Source organism: Podarcis bocagei (assembly GCF_964188305.1).
Source record: "Podarcis bocagei genome assembly, chromosome: 6".
Taxonomy (NCBI): Eukaryota; Metazoa; Chordata; class Lepidosauria; order Squamata; family Lacertidae; genus Podarcis; species Podarcis bocagei.
In genome coordinates, this window is record NC_138130.1 from 101869234 (window position 1) to 101883102 (window position 13869).

The 13869-nt window shown below is 49.4% G+C and overlaps 1 protein-coding gene and 1 long non-coding RNA gene across 5 annotated transcripts in view; both read left to right on the top strand.

Moving 5' to 3' along the window:
- The window catches only part of LOC308588853, a 271876-nt gene that overhangs the window by 128183 nt on the left and 129824 nt on the right, over positions 1-13869 (top strand). The window lies entirely within an intron of this gene.
- PLEKHB1 (pleckstrin homology domain containing B1) overlaps positions 1-13869 on the top strand; it is a 49364-nt gene that overhangs the window by 10884 nt on the left and 24611 nt on the right. The window lies entirely within an intron of this gene.

Here is a 13869-nt window from a genome sequence, read left to right on the forward strand (position 1 = left end):
CACCCTCCCACCAGATGTCAAAGAGAACAACTACCAAACTTTTAGAAGACATCTGAAGGCAGCCCTGTTTAGGGAAGCTTTTAATGTTTAATAGGTTATTGTATTTTAGTGTTTTGTTGGAAGCCGCCCAGAGTGGCTGGGGAAACTCAGCCAGATGAGCGGGGTATAAATAAATTATTATTATTATTATTATTATTATTATTATTATTATTATTATTATTATTATTATATCTCGCTTTTTCCAGCCCCCACCAAGGAACTTAAGGCTGTGTGCATATCTCTCCCCCCTCCTCATTTAATCCCCACTGTGAGGGAGTTTGGGCTGAGAGGCAGTGACTGGTACAAGGTTGCCGGTGAGCTTCGTGGCTAAGTGAGAATTCGAACCCTGGTCTCCCTCTGGTCCTAGTCCAGCACTCGTAACTGCTACACCACACCGGGTCTTCGAGTGTGGAAAGGGGCTGAAAAATAGGGCTGAACTGAATTGCTTCCCACTTGCACCAAGCCTTGATGATGATGATGATTTATTTTATCATTTTTATTATTTTATTCTTGGTTTCCCCAGCCACTCTGGGCAGCTTCCGACAGATACAGAAGCATAACAAAACACCAGACTTAAAAAACTTCCCTATACTGGGCTTCCTTCAGATGCCTTCTAAAAGTTGTAGAGTTATTTATCTCCTTGACATCTGATGAGAGGCCTTCAGACTATCAAAGAGGTATATTGGATCTCATTGCATATGTTTATAGTAAGCCGGTTTGCCAACATACTTAATATTTTTCATCATCTGTTCCAAGAGACCATGTTACAAATCCTTCTCGGAGTCCTTCCGTTGAATTGCCTGCCTTCCCTTTGCCTCTGGGGACCCACCTGATATTTACAAAACAGCTCTGGTTACATAAAAGAGGCTCAGAGGCGCATTCTCTGCGGCAAAACATCCTCAGGGGACAGTGCTGTGTTGCAGCAGAGAGACGGTGGTGGGGAGGGATGCTTCACCCTTCCCCTGCCGGCTGCTTTCCCCCATAAACCCCTCCTCTTGTTAATAATAATAATAATAATAATAATAATAATAATAATAATTTATTATTTATACCCCGCCCATCTGGCTGAGTTTCCCCAGCCACTCTGGGCGGCTCCCAATCAAGTGTTAAAAACAATACAGCAATTAAATATTAAAAACTTCCCTGAACAGGGCTGCCTTAAGATGTCTTCTAAAAGTCTGGTAGTTGTTCTTCTCTTTGACATCTGGTGGGAGGGCATTCCACAGGGTGGGCGCCACCACCAAGAAGGCCCTCTGCCTGGTTCCCTGTAGCTTGGCTTCTCGCAGTGAGGGAACCACAAGAAGGCCCTCAGCGCTGGACCTCAGTGTCTCGGTAGAACGATGGGAGTGGAGATGCTATATATTGGCCGAGGCTTTCAAGGTCAGCACCAAGACTTTGAATTGTGCTCGGAAACATACTGGGAGCCAGTGTAGGTCTTTCAAAACCAGTGTTATATGGTCTCAGCGGCCGCCGAGGTCTGCGTCAGCATCAGGCATCCTTCCTACGTTTATTTTTCGACTTGTCATTGCTGCCTAGGGGCAGGTGGTGTTTGGAGGAAGGCTTGGAGAGATGGAAAGGTGCAGGAAATATAGGGTTGTCTACAGCAGTGGTCCCCAAACTCTTGGCTCCACAAACTCATCCCCAGGGCCCGCTACCCTGTTTAAAAAGCATAATTCAGAACAGCGGCCTGCACAACTCACTAAGAAAGACGATGCTATGATGAAATTCAAAGCGGGTGGAAGTTCTGCGTTCTCTTGTTTCAAATGGATAAACAAAATTCCAGTTCTTGCATGATATTCCTTGTTGCCCTTCATAGCCAAGGAAGCAACGTCCCTCATCACCTTGGGAATCTGTGGATACTCCTTCCTTGGAGGTTTTTAAGCAGAGTTTGGGTGACCATCTGTCATGGATGCTGCAGCTGAGATTTCTGTCCCAGGTCCCTTCCAAATGTACAGTTCTGTGATTTAGTGAATTGCTGTTGTTGTTTAGTCGTGTCTGACTCTTCGTGACCCCCTGGACCAGAGCACGCCAGGCACTCCTGTCTTCCACTGCCTCCCACAGTTTGGTCAAACTCATGTTGGTAGCTTCGAGAACACTGTCCAACCATCTTGTCCTCTGTCGTCCCCTTCTCCTTGTGCCCTCCATCTTTCCCAACATCAGGGTCTTTTCCAGGGAGTCTTCTCTTCTCATGAGGTGGCCAAAGTACTGGATCCTCAGCTTCAGGATCTGTCCTTCCAGTGAGCACTCAGGGCTGATTTCCTTCAGAATGGAGAGGTCTGATCTTCTTGCAGTCCATGGGACTCTCAAGTGTCTCCTCCAGCACCAGAATTCAAAAGCGTCAATTCTTCCGCGATAAGCCTTCTTTATGGTCCAGCTCTCACTTCCATACATCACTACTGGGGAAACCATAGCTTTAACTATATGGACTTTTGTTGGCAAGGTGATGTCTCTGCTTTTAAAGATACTGTCTAAGTTGGTCATTGCTTTTCTCCCAAGAAGCAGGAGTCTTTTAATTTCGTGATTGCTGTCACCATCTGCAGTGATCATGGAGCCCAAAGAATTAATTGCACATTTTTTCAAAACCCCATTTGAAAATGTTAGTTTAATCAATTCAGCTTAACTGATCCCGTTGTACCAGCTTTCCTCCCTGGGGCAGAAGCAACATTCCTCCCTCTGCCCTCTTTCTGCCTCTCCTCCCTCTGTTGGCGTGTTTTTGCTCTTGCACTGCTTGGTACCACAGTGCTGAGTCACACAGAGCATTCTTTCGCAGACAATGGATGGAAAGAAACAGCCCAAACAGAGGGCTGGTTCATGCAGCTCCATGCCTCTCCTTGCTGAGTCTTCCAGCAGCAAAAAATTAAAATTAAAAATTGCAACGCTCTGCAGTTGCCCAAGCTGCCTGCCAGTTTGCAGCTCACTCCCTGCAGGGGATTCCGGGATATTGATGCATAATGTTCAATAAACTTTAAGTGACCTGTTCATCTCATTTTTCCTCCCTGGCTACAGCTGGGGCTGAAAGGGAACTCGCCGCTCTTCCAGCCTGAACGCTTGAAAAAGTCAAATTCCTCTTCCCAAAATGTGACTTTTTAAAAACAACAACTTTATTACATTTTTGAAATTTACAAAGAATAAAAAAAATAAAGTGATCCTAAATCACATATTCTGAGGTAAGGAAAAAAAATTAGTGCAAAATACAGAGTAGAAATGTATAAAGATCTAAGGTAAACAGGACAACAATGAAAAGGAAAATAATACAAAAAATATTAATAAAGAAAAGAAAGGAAAAATAAAAACTCAACAAAAAAAAATCAAAACAAAACAGAAAAACATTTATCAAAAACAACATTATTTAAAGAGTACAAACCATAACCTAAACATTCTATACACAAAATCCTAAAAAGAAATTACCTTCATACTGGTTTGAGTCCCTTATAAATTTGTTGACTTCCTTCTATCTCTTTGCAGTTTCAACTCAACTATTACATTTAAATTAGCTGTATTTCATTGTTTGTCTGCGCAGGATGAAAAAAATTTCTTCTTCCCAAAATTTGAGAGTCTTTATATCCCAACACCATTCTCAAATCTGTTTGATTCAGAATAATTTTTCATGCATGAAATTGGAATGGCTTTGAATTGCTTTATTGTTCTTGGTTTTCCCATGAAGTCGCTTCGAGGTATTTCATGGGAAGCGGAATAAAATCGATTCAGCACCTCATTTATTACATTTATATCCCACCTTTCCTCCCAGGATCTCAGAGTCAGGGACATAATTTTTGTCCCTTCCGTTTTATTCTCACAACAACCCTTTGAGGTAGGTCAGGCTGAACGAGGCTGTGTCTGGCCCAGGGTCACACAGCGAGCTTTGTTGCTTGAGTGGGGATTCGAACCCTCCTCTTCCAAGTCTTAGTCCACTGCTCTCTTTCGGAGGAAGAGAGAACAGCTAGCCCTGCTGTACATCGGGGAGGGCTGTGTGGAGAGAGTCTCTTCCTTTAAATTCCCAGGAGTTTATCTTAGTGAAGACCTTACTTGGAAAATAAATACAACCCAAGTGGTTAAGAAAGCCTAACAGAGACTCCATCTCCTCAGAGTACAGTCATACCTCGGGTTGAAGTAGCTTTGGAATAAGTATTTTCAGGTTGCGCGCTGTGGCGACCAGGAAGTAATGGAGCTCGTTACTTCTGGGTTTCGCCGCTCGCGCATGCGCAGACAGTAAAAATGATGTCACGCGCATACGCAGAAGCAGTGAATCATGACCTGCACATGCGCAGACACGCGGACGTGGGTTGTGTTCACTTCTGGATGCAAACGGGGCTCCGGAACGGATCCCGTTCGCATCCAGAGGTACCACTGTATTGCGGAAGAATGATGTCAATCAACATTTGATGATCTCCTTCTACCGGTCCACAATAGAAAGTGTCCTTTCCTACTGCGTCACGGTGTGGTACCCTGGTTTGACATCAACGGATAGGAAGTGCCTACAGAGGGTGGTGAATACAGCACAAGATATTACGGGCTGTCCGGTGAATCCACTGGATGAAATAGCGGAAGAAGGTTGCCTCAGGAGAGAGAGGAAATTTCTCAGGGATGATTCACACCCTGGCCGGCACTTTCTTGATTTCCTGCCCTCGGGCAGAAGATATAGAAGCATGATTAGTCGCACCAACAGGGTAAAGAACAGCTTCTATCCGTGGGCTGTCAGGGTGCTGAATGAAAAGATAACAACAGGGCAACTGACTTTGGGGTTTGGTGGGTGTGTATCAGTAAATGAGGGGAATTAAGACTAAGAGAGCTGGGTGGGGGGTGCTCCTGTAATCTCACTGTATACAAGTTGTGCAAGTGACAATAAAGTAAAGGTAAAGGGACCCCTGACCATTAGGTCCAGTCGTGACCGATTCTGGGGTTGCGGCACTCATCTCGCTTTACTGGCCGAGGGAGCCGGCGTACAGCTTCTGGGTCATGTGGCCAGCAGGACTAAGCCACTTCTGGTGAACCAGAGCAGCACACAGAAACGCCGTTTACTTTCCCGCCGGAGCAGTGCCTATTTATTTACTTGCACTTTGACGTGCTTTCGAACTGCTAGGTTGGCAGGAGCAGGGACTGAGCAACGGGAGCTCACCCCGTCGCGGGGATTCAAACTGCCGACCTTCTGATCGGCAAGTCCTAGGCTCTGTGGTTTAACCCACAGCGCCACCCGCGTCCCGTCAATAAAGCATTTCAATTCAATTCTAACCATCAGGGACAGGGGAATAGCAAAAGCCCAACAGAAATCTCTGAGGCAGAATTTCCCCCTCCCTTCACCCCACTGTGACCTCCAAGCGCAAAGAAGATTTGCTTCCAAGCCCAGCTCAGGTCAGGGACAGACAAGTTTGCTCTCTGCGTTTTGACTCGAGGCTGGATTTCCTACTGACGTCAAGGCAGAAAATTTGGGGCAGCTGAGACCCAGCCAAGTGTATCAGACCTCTGCCCTGGTGCAGTAACCTCCCTCCCAAGTACCACATATGGAGCTGGTTGCGGTGATTTTGAAAACGGCAGTCTTGCCTGGTGGCAAGGATACTCCCATCACAGGTTTAAGGGCAGGGCCCCAATAACTGGAAATAGATTTGGGGGCTAATTCGCCTGGGTCTAATTAAAGCTTTGTTGATTACACGCCCCGGAAGGTTTCACAGTCAGGCAGAGAAATCCAGAGACATCGTTGCCAAATCTTGGAAGTTCTTTCACCTTAATAATTTAGATCGCTGGTATCGAAGGGTTTGGCAAATTGCCCTTCTTGAAAAAAGATTTCGTATGCTTAATGTCTCTAAAGGGCATAGCTCAAACAACCCCTTTTTTTTAAAAAAAAGGCATGGTTTTATTTCTTATGCAAATATTGAGGCATGTGTTTCCTTCAGTGCTATCAGCCTATGCAAATGGCTGGCTCATTAAGGACTACATAGAACCTTTAGTTTCAGGAACGATGGAGCCAACGGATGGAGAATACTTTCATTTTTGCAAATCTTTATGATTTGAAATGGGAATCTCTGTTACGAGTAAATACTTTTCGATCCCTTTTGGAGGTGCGCTGAGTCTTTGTCCTTTTGTCCTTCCAGGCTGTGACACTTTACGGTTTTGAATTTTGATTCCCTGTTTTCTTTCTTTCTGCTAAGTTTGCACTTTTCTTTTTATAACAAATCAATGCTTTTTTTTTCCCTGATCCCTTCTTCTGCATGCCAAGAGTGGAACTTGGATGGAGTTTGGGGGGAGGGGACACTGTCCTCCCTCTCTCTCGTCTGGTCTCTTCTGAACGCTGCCCCATCTCCTGAGTGTCTCTGGGATCCTTGCCAGATCTTGCACTGCCGTTAGTTTGTTGTGGTTTCAGCAGGAGCCACCGAGTCGGCAGCTTCTCCCCAAGGTCCCAATTACTCTGTCGGTTGCAGCAGCGAACCTGACATTCAGAGGCATTCGGCTCTCTTGGCTGCGTGCGGCTGATTCCTTGCTTTGCCACAGACTTTCCCTTCCAAATCGTCATGTTTTTGGTCCTCCAGCAGCGGGAAGCCTTGGGCTGATTCTGGGCCTCTCCTGCGAGTTTTTGGGTGAAATGAGCTGTGGGAGCTTCCATGCGCAACCCACCATTGAGGCTTTGAGAATTCCTGCTTTCCTTTATTTATATATATTTATATTAATTTTTTTAACATATCATTTCCTTTTTTTAAAAAAATAATTAGTTTTTTTAACATATCATTTCCAACAATCATTTAACATACCGTATTTTTCGCACCATAGGACGCACCGGACAATAGGACGCACTTTGTTTTAGAGGGGGAAGAACAAGGAAAAAAAATTCTCCCCCTCTCTGCCCAGCGCCCCTTCAGTGAAGCGGCAGGAGGCGCTGCACAGAGAGGGGGAGAACTTTCCCCCTCTTGTTTTCCCGCTCTAAAACAAGGTGCCGTTTAAGGTGCGTTCAGGCGGCTACCTTGGAAGCCTGGAGAGTGAGAGGGGTCGGTGTGCACTGACCCCTCTCGCTCTCCAGGCTTCAGGTTCCTTTCGACCTGCTCTTTGGGGCTGGCGGGGGGAAGCCCACCACCAGCCCCAAAGAGCAGGTCAGGGAGCAGCGGAAAGGCGCAGCGGAGAGGCTCCTGCCATAGCCGCGCGTCACCTCTCCAGCCGGGAGAGGGTCGCGGGGCTATGGCTTCTTTAGCCCCGCACGCTCTCCCGGCTGCAGAGGTGACGCGGGGCTGTAGAGGCTCCTGCCATAGCCGCGCGTCACCTCTCCAGCCGGGAGAAGGTCGCGGGGGGCTGCTTTAGCCCCGCGAGTGCTCTCCCGGCTGGAGAGGTGACATGGGGCTGTAGAGGTTCCTACCATAGTCGCACGTCACCTCTCCAGCTGGGAGAGAGCCGCGGGGCTATGGCGTCTTCGCTCTGTAGGACGCACACACATTTCCCCTTCATTTTTGAAGGGGAAAAAGTGCGTCCTATAGAGTGAAAAATACGGTAACTTCTTATCTTATACAAAATTTTAGACTTCTGTCAACACCTCTGATGATTTCCTGTTTTTATCACTTATTTTGCATTTCTTAATTTATCTATTACTAATTATTATTATTAATTTATCTATTATCATTAACTAATAATTCTCCTCATAGTCTTTCTTGCAATATTTCATACATCCTCCTTACAAAACTTCTTGCAGTCCTACTAGCGTAATCTGTTCATTACTATTACTTTTCAAATAGTTCGTATATTTACTCCAGTCTTCTAAGAATCTCTGGTCCCGCAGGTTTCGAATCCTTCCTGTTAATTTATCCAATTCTGCATAGTCCATCAATTTCATCTGCCATTCTTCTTTCGTCGGTAACTCTTCTTGCTTCCATTTCTGTGCCAATAATATTCTTGCTGCTGTTGTTGCATATAAAAACAATTTGCTATCCTGTCTCTTAATGTCCTCCCCTACAATGCCAAGTAAAAATTCCTGCTTTCCTTTAAAAGGGAAAAAAGTTCTCCAACTGCAGCGCTCGCAGGCCAGTGTTTCCCATTTGTCAGTGCTTATACTCCATTTTTTAGATTTGCCTTGAGAGAGTCTTTGAACCTCTTTTGTTGACCACCAGCATTATGCTTTCCATGTTTAAGTTTGGAATAGAGCAGTTGCTTTGGAAGACGATCATCAGGCATCCTCACAACATGACCAGTCCAACAAAGTTGATGTTGAAGAATCATTGCTTCAAACCTGGTGATCTTTGCTTCTTCCAGTACACTGGCATTAGTTCGCCTGTCTTGTTGATCCATCTAGCTCAGTATTGTCTACACTGGCAGGCAGCATCAGAACATAAGAAAAGCCTACCAGATCAGGGAAATGATGCTGTCACACTAAAAGATCTCTCTCTCTCTCTCTCTGAGCCCTTTTAGTATTGTGTACGGTTTTCAAAAATCGTGTTCCCTTTGTATTTATGGCAGTCCTGTGTCAAACATCTTTGGAAGTTGCTTTGTAAAAAGCGATGGATGAAAAGCTAAACGATAGGAAAGGTAGCATACAGGCATCCCAGCTGCCTCTTAACGGTCCATAGATAGGGCCTTGGACGGATCCGGCCCCTGTAATAGCAAGGGGCCAATCTCTCCAATCCTCCAATCTCTGCGCTTCAGCCCATCTGTGGGAAGACCATTTGGTAAACCTTTGACTACCAAGCACATTGAGTGTGGTTTTGTGGGAAACTGAATTCTGAGGGGTTTTTAAAAAAAACAGAACAAGAGGGATAATAACTCCTTGATTAATTACAAGGTCCTTTGAACCTGATCCCAGGCAAAGTAATGGGAAATTAATAAAGATATTCTGACCAGGCGTTTTAATCAACACGTTGAACGCAGTTTAATGAACACGATTAGAGCAAAATGTCTCATCTATTATTTTATTAAATAAAGACCATGTTTAGTGTAGTTTCTGGTTTCCGTCTTCCCTGCCCAAGGGGTGGGTGAGCTTGTATAGAATCGACAGGCTTTGGGCAAGGAGGGTCCTGGGAGTGGGAGTGGGAAGGGGTCCCGTAAAGGATGCTGCCTGGCACCAAGGTCAGGATGGCATCTCTCCCTCTCCCCCCCCCCCCGATTCCAGGGACAGAAGCCGAGCAAGGCTGGCAGTCGAATGTTCCTCCAGCTTCCTCTGGATGTGGGTTGCGCTGTGGTCTAAACCTCTGAGCCTCTTGGGCTTGCCGATCGGAAGGTTGGTGAGCTGCCGTTGCTCTGTCCCAGCTCCTGCCAACCTGGCATTTCGAAAGCATGCCAGTGCAAGTAGATAAATAGGTACCACTGTGGCAGGAAGGTAAACGGCGTTTCTGTGTGCTCTGGTTTCCGTCGCGGTGTCCCGTTGTGCCAGAAGCGGTTTCGTCCTGCTGGCCACATGACCCAGAAGAACTGTCTGCGGACAAACGCTGGCTCCTTCGGCCTGAAAGCGAGATGAACGCCACAACCCCAGAGTCATCTGCGACTGGACTTCACCATCCAGGGGTCCTTTACCTTTACCTTTAAAGCCCTTAAGGATGTGTGTGGCGCTGTGGTCTAAACAACTGAGCCTCTTGGGCTTGCCAAACGGAAGGTCGGCTTTTCGAATCCCCACGCCAGGGTGAGCTCCTGTTGCTCTGTCCCAGCTCCTGCCAACCTAGCAGTTCGAAAGCACACCAGTGTGAGTAGATAAATAGGTACCGCTGCGGCGGGAAGGTAAACGGCATTTCTGTGCGCTCTGGCTTCCGTCATGGCACCGGAAGCTGTTTAGTCCTGCTGGCCACATGACCTGGAAAAACTGTCTGTGGACAAACACCGGATCCCTTGGCCTGGAAGCGAGATGAGCGCCGCAACCCCATAGTCGCCTTTGACTGGACTTCACTGTTCAGGGGTCCTTTACCAGCTTCCTCCAGTTCACAGCAGCTGCTGTTCCACTGAGCTCCTCTCCACCCAGTAGTCTACTATGTCTTGGTGCACAGCTGCTTTTCCTGCTGTGTCGCTTGAAAACTTTTCCCGAGAAGTATGCACGCTCACTCTGCAGACCTTCTGAATGCAAAGCAGGGGAGCACACATTCATTTCTGACGCCTTCATCGTCTGAACCTACTTTCTTTCCTAATTCGTTTATTTGGTTTTCAAATCAAAGTTTTACTTTGTGTAAAATAGGAAAATTTGATAAAACGGACAGTAAGTCAGACAACCGGGAGAAACTTTAGGCAAGTGCAAATTTAAGGAATTTAATCAGGGGACGCAATGGGAGGATCGGAGGTCAAGTTAAATTGAATCACAAAAAGCAAGTATCAGTTAAGGAATGAAAGATTGTATACTTTTATTTTTAGCTTAACGTCAGTTGATCATCTTTGTTATTGTCAGGGCTGCCACTCAGTCCCAGCTCACATAGGACCACGTTAGCCAGCGTTCAGGTTAGAAGAGTCTTTATTGGATTACAGCTTCCATTTCCAAACTGCAATATGCAGCCCTACTTCTTCTAGGTCAGACCGGCGAAGACCCGTCTGAGTCTCCGCCTCTAGCACACCAGCTTAATACCCTAGCCTTGCTCCACCTCCTGCGCCTTTCCCTCCGTCTCTGGGTCCTTCTGCCCCCCGGGGTCTCCTTTTTCCTACTCTCTTCTGACGCGGACCCCCCTGACCCTTCCGCCTCCTTGCGGCGGGCTTTGGGACCTGGTTCACTCTCTGGGCTGCTTACTGCGCCAGCTTCCGCTACATTTGAACTTGGCGCGCGCGCCCAACTCTCAACCTTCCTCTTGATCGTTTCGTCGCTCCCCGAGGTGGGCGTGACTACTCCTGACTCATGCCCTCCCTCCTTCTGAAAGCCTCCGGAACCCGATATCTGGTCCCCTTTCTCCCCGCTGTTCCCGTCTGGGTACGTGGGTCCCGATCTCCAACTGCTGCTCTCTGATTCCTCTCTGGACCCTTCTTCCTGGGGTGTCCCCCTGCTTTCCCCCCTTGCTCTGACTGCTGGCGCTCCCTTCTGGGAATCCTCGGACTCCCTGGATAAGCTCGGCGATCTCGGTTCGTCATCCCCACTCATCTTTCCTTCGTATTCCTCCCCCTCGCTCTCTGTCTCCTCCCTTCTCTGCGTCTCTGCTTCTGAACCCCTGACATCCATCCCCCCCTCGAAGCCCCCCCTTCCCCCCTCCCCACTTTCAAGGGTGGTTGCAGGGTGCTCCATCATCACAGGAGTGAATGCCGGATACAGTTCGCTCCTCGTTGCTGGCCGCCAACTGAAGACCTCCGAGTCTTCCTCCTCGCGTTCGTCAACGGTGAGCTGCTCCGCCTCCATTTCAGTGCCGCCGTGCTCGAAACCGAGATCCTCCCCGCACACGTCCATGTCAGTCTCTGCGTCGGTCGCTTGACCTGGCATCTCCAGCCACCTCCGGCGCCACTGCTCCTCTGGCCGATCGTCCCACCAATACGAGGTGTCGGACGCCGAACCCTCCGGTGACCCCTCTGGGGAATGTGTGCGCTGTGCGGGCTCCCCGTCCGAGTCGAAGCCATGGAACGTGCTGGAGGAAAGTGTGGGCGTGAACAACCAGTCGTCGAAGAAGCCTGCTGGCATGGGTCTGTGTGGGAAAAGGGCATGAAACTCGTCCTTGAGCAGGGGTTCCTCCAAAGCGTAGTCTGGCACCCAGCTATTAGCACTAGCCCGGGTGCCCTCCCTGGCTAGGAGGTATTCCACTCCGTCTTCCCCCCATCTGGAGTCCAAAATCTCCGTGACTTCGTTGATGGGGTCCTGCTGTGGCAATCTTCCCGCCTCCGACCGCTCCTGAGACGGACTCGGTGCTGTTCCTGGTTCCTGGAACCTGTGAGGTGTCCTGTAGGGAGTGAGCACCGACCTGTGGAACACCGGATGCATCCTGGAACCCTCCGGGAGCACCAGCCTGAAAGCTACTGGGTTGATCTGCGCTTCGACTTGGTATGGACCGAGTTGCTTGTGCCCCAACTTCTTTTTGGCTAACGATCTGGTCGGCACTGCGTGGGCTGCCAACCAGACCCAGTCTCCCACTCGGATCTCTTCGCCAACCCGCCTGTGCTTGTCCGCTTGCACCTTGTATGCGTGCTTCGCTAGCTCCAGCTGCCGTCGGAGTTGATCGTGGACCTCCTGCAACTCAGACGCGAAAGCGTCCGCCGTCTGCGGTTCCCCTTCCCCCACTCTGTCCAGTCCCGGGAAGGTTCTGGGATTCCTCCCATTGTTGGCGAAGAACGGTGTCACCCCTGTGGACACGTGCTTCGTGTTGTTGTAGGCGAACTCGGCGAGCGGCAGGTAATCCACCCACGTCGCAGGCTGTTGATTGGCATAGCATCTCAGGTACTGCTGCATGATGGCATTGACCCTCTCCGCTTGCCCGTTGGTCTGCGGGTGTCTCGCTGATGTCAGGTTGATTTTGACGTTCAGGAAGCCCATCAGCTTCTGCCAGAAATTCGAGATGAACTGGCGACCGCGGTCGGACAGTATAGACCGCGGCAGCCCGTGCACTTTGAACACGTGATCTATGAACAGTTTGGCTGTTTGTTCTGCCGTGGCCACCTTCGCACACGGTATGAAGTGTGCCATCTTGGTGAACAAGTCCACCACCACTAGTACAGCCGTCTTGCCTCTCGAGCTGGGTAGATCCGTGACAAAGTCCAGGGCCACCCTCTCCCACGGTTCAAACGGCGTTTGCAGCGGTTCGAGCAGTCCCGCCGGTGGTTTGTGCACCGGCTTGGCCCTCTGGCAGGTGTCGCACCTCGCGACGTAGTCCGCGACTTCCCCTCTCAGTCTGGGCCACCAAAAGTCCCTTGCGACTAATTCCACCGTTTTTTCCGTGCCAAAGTGCCCGGCCGTGGGTGCGTCGTGCAACTGCTGCAGTACCTTGGCGCGAAGTTCATCTCCAGGCACGTAGATGGCCCCTTTACGTAAGAGCAAGCCGTCCCGTATCTGGAACTCGTCGCTCTTCGCCGTGCCCTTGTGCACCTCGGCCATCTTCGCCTGCGCGAATGAGTCGTCCTGCAACGCCCGCCGCACCGCATCCAGGTCTACTGTGGCTGAAGCGCACGCCCACGCTGTTGGCGCGAAGATGTGCATGGCTGCCGCTGGCGTCGCCTCTTCGAGGTATTGCGGTTTTCGGGACAGTGCATCCGCCATGATGTTGGTGTCGCCTGGGACGTACTCTATTCGGAAATCAAAGTCAGCAAAGAACTCCGCCCAACGTATCTGCCTCTGGTTCAGGAACTTCGCCGTGCGCCAGTGCTCCAGATTCTTGTGGTCCGTGCAGACCTGCACCGTGTGCTTGGCGCCGATCAGGAAGTGCCTCCATGCTTTGAATGCTGCATGAATGGCAAGCAACTCCCTGTCCCAGATGGTGTAGTTCTGCTCCGACTTGCTGAGCTTTCTGGAGTAGAACGCTCCCGGTCTCCAGACCCCCTGTGGGTCCCTCTGCAGCAGGACAGCTCCCACTGCTCTATCGGACGCGTCTGTCTCTACCCGCATCGGTCTGCTGGGGTCGATATGCAGCAGTTGCTCTTCCGACGCGAAGAGACGCTTGAGTGCCTGAAAGGACTGCTCTGCCTGCTCCGTCCAGATGAATTTCTTTTTCTTGGAGCTTAGCGTGTCCGTAATAGCCGCCGTCTGCATCGCGAACCCTTTGATAAACTTGCGATAGAAGTTGGCGAAGCCGACAAACCGCTGGACCTCCTTCCGGTTGCGCGGGCTCTTCCAATCCAACACCGCTCGCACCTTGGCGCTGTCCATGGCTAGCCCCTTGTCCGACAACTTGTAACCCAAGAAATCCACCTCCGTCGTGTCGAACTGGCACTTCTCCAGTTTGGCGTACAGTCTATGCTGCTGCAACCTCTCCAGCACCTCCCGAA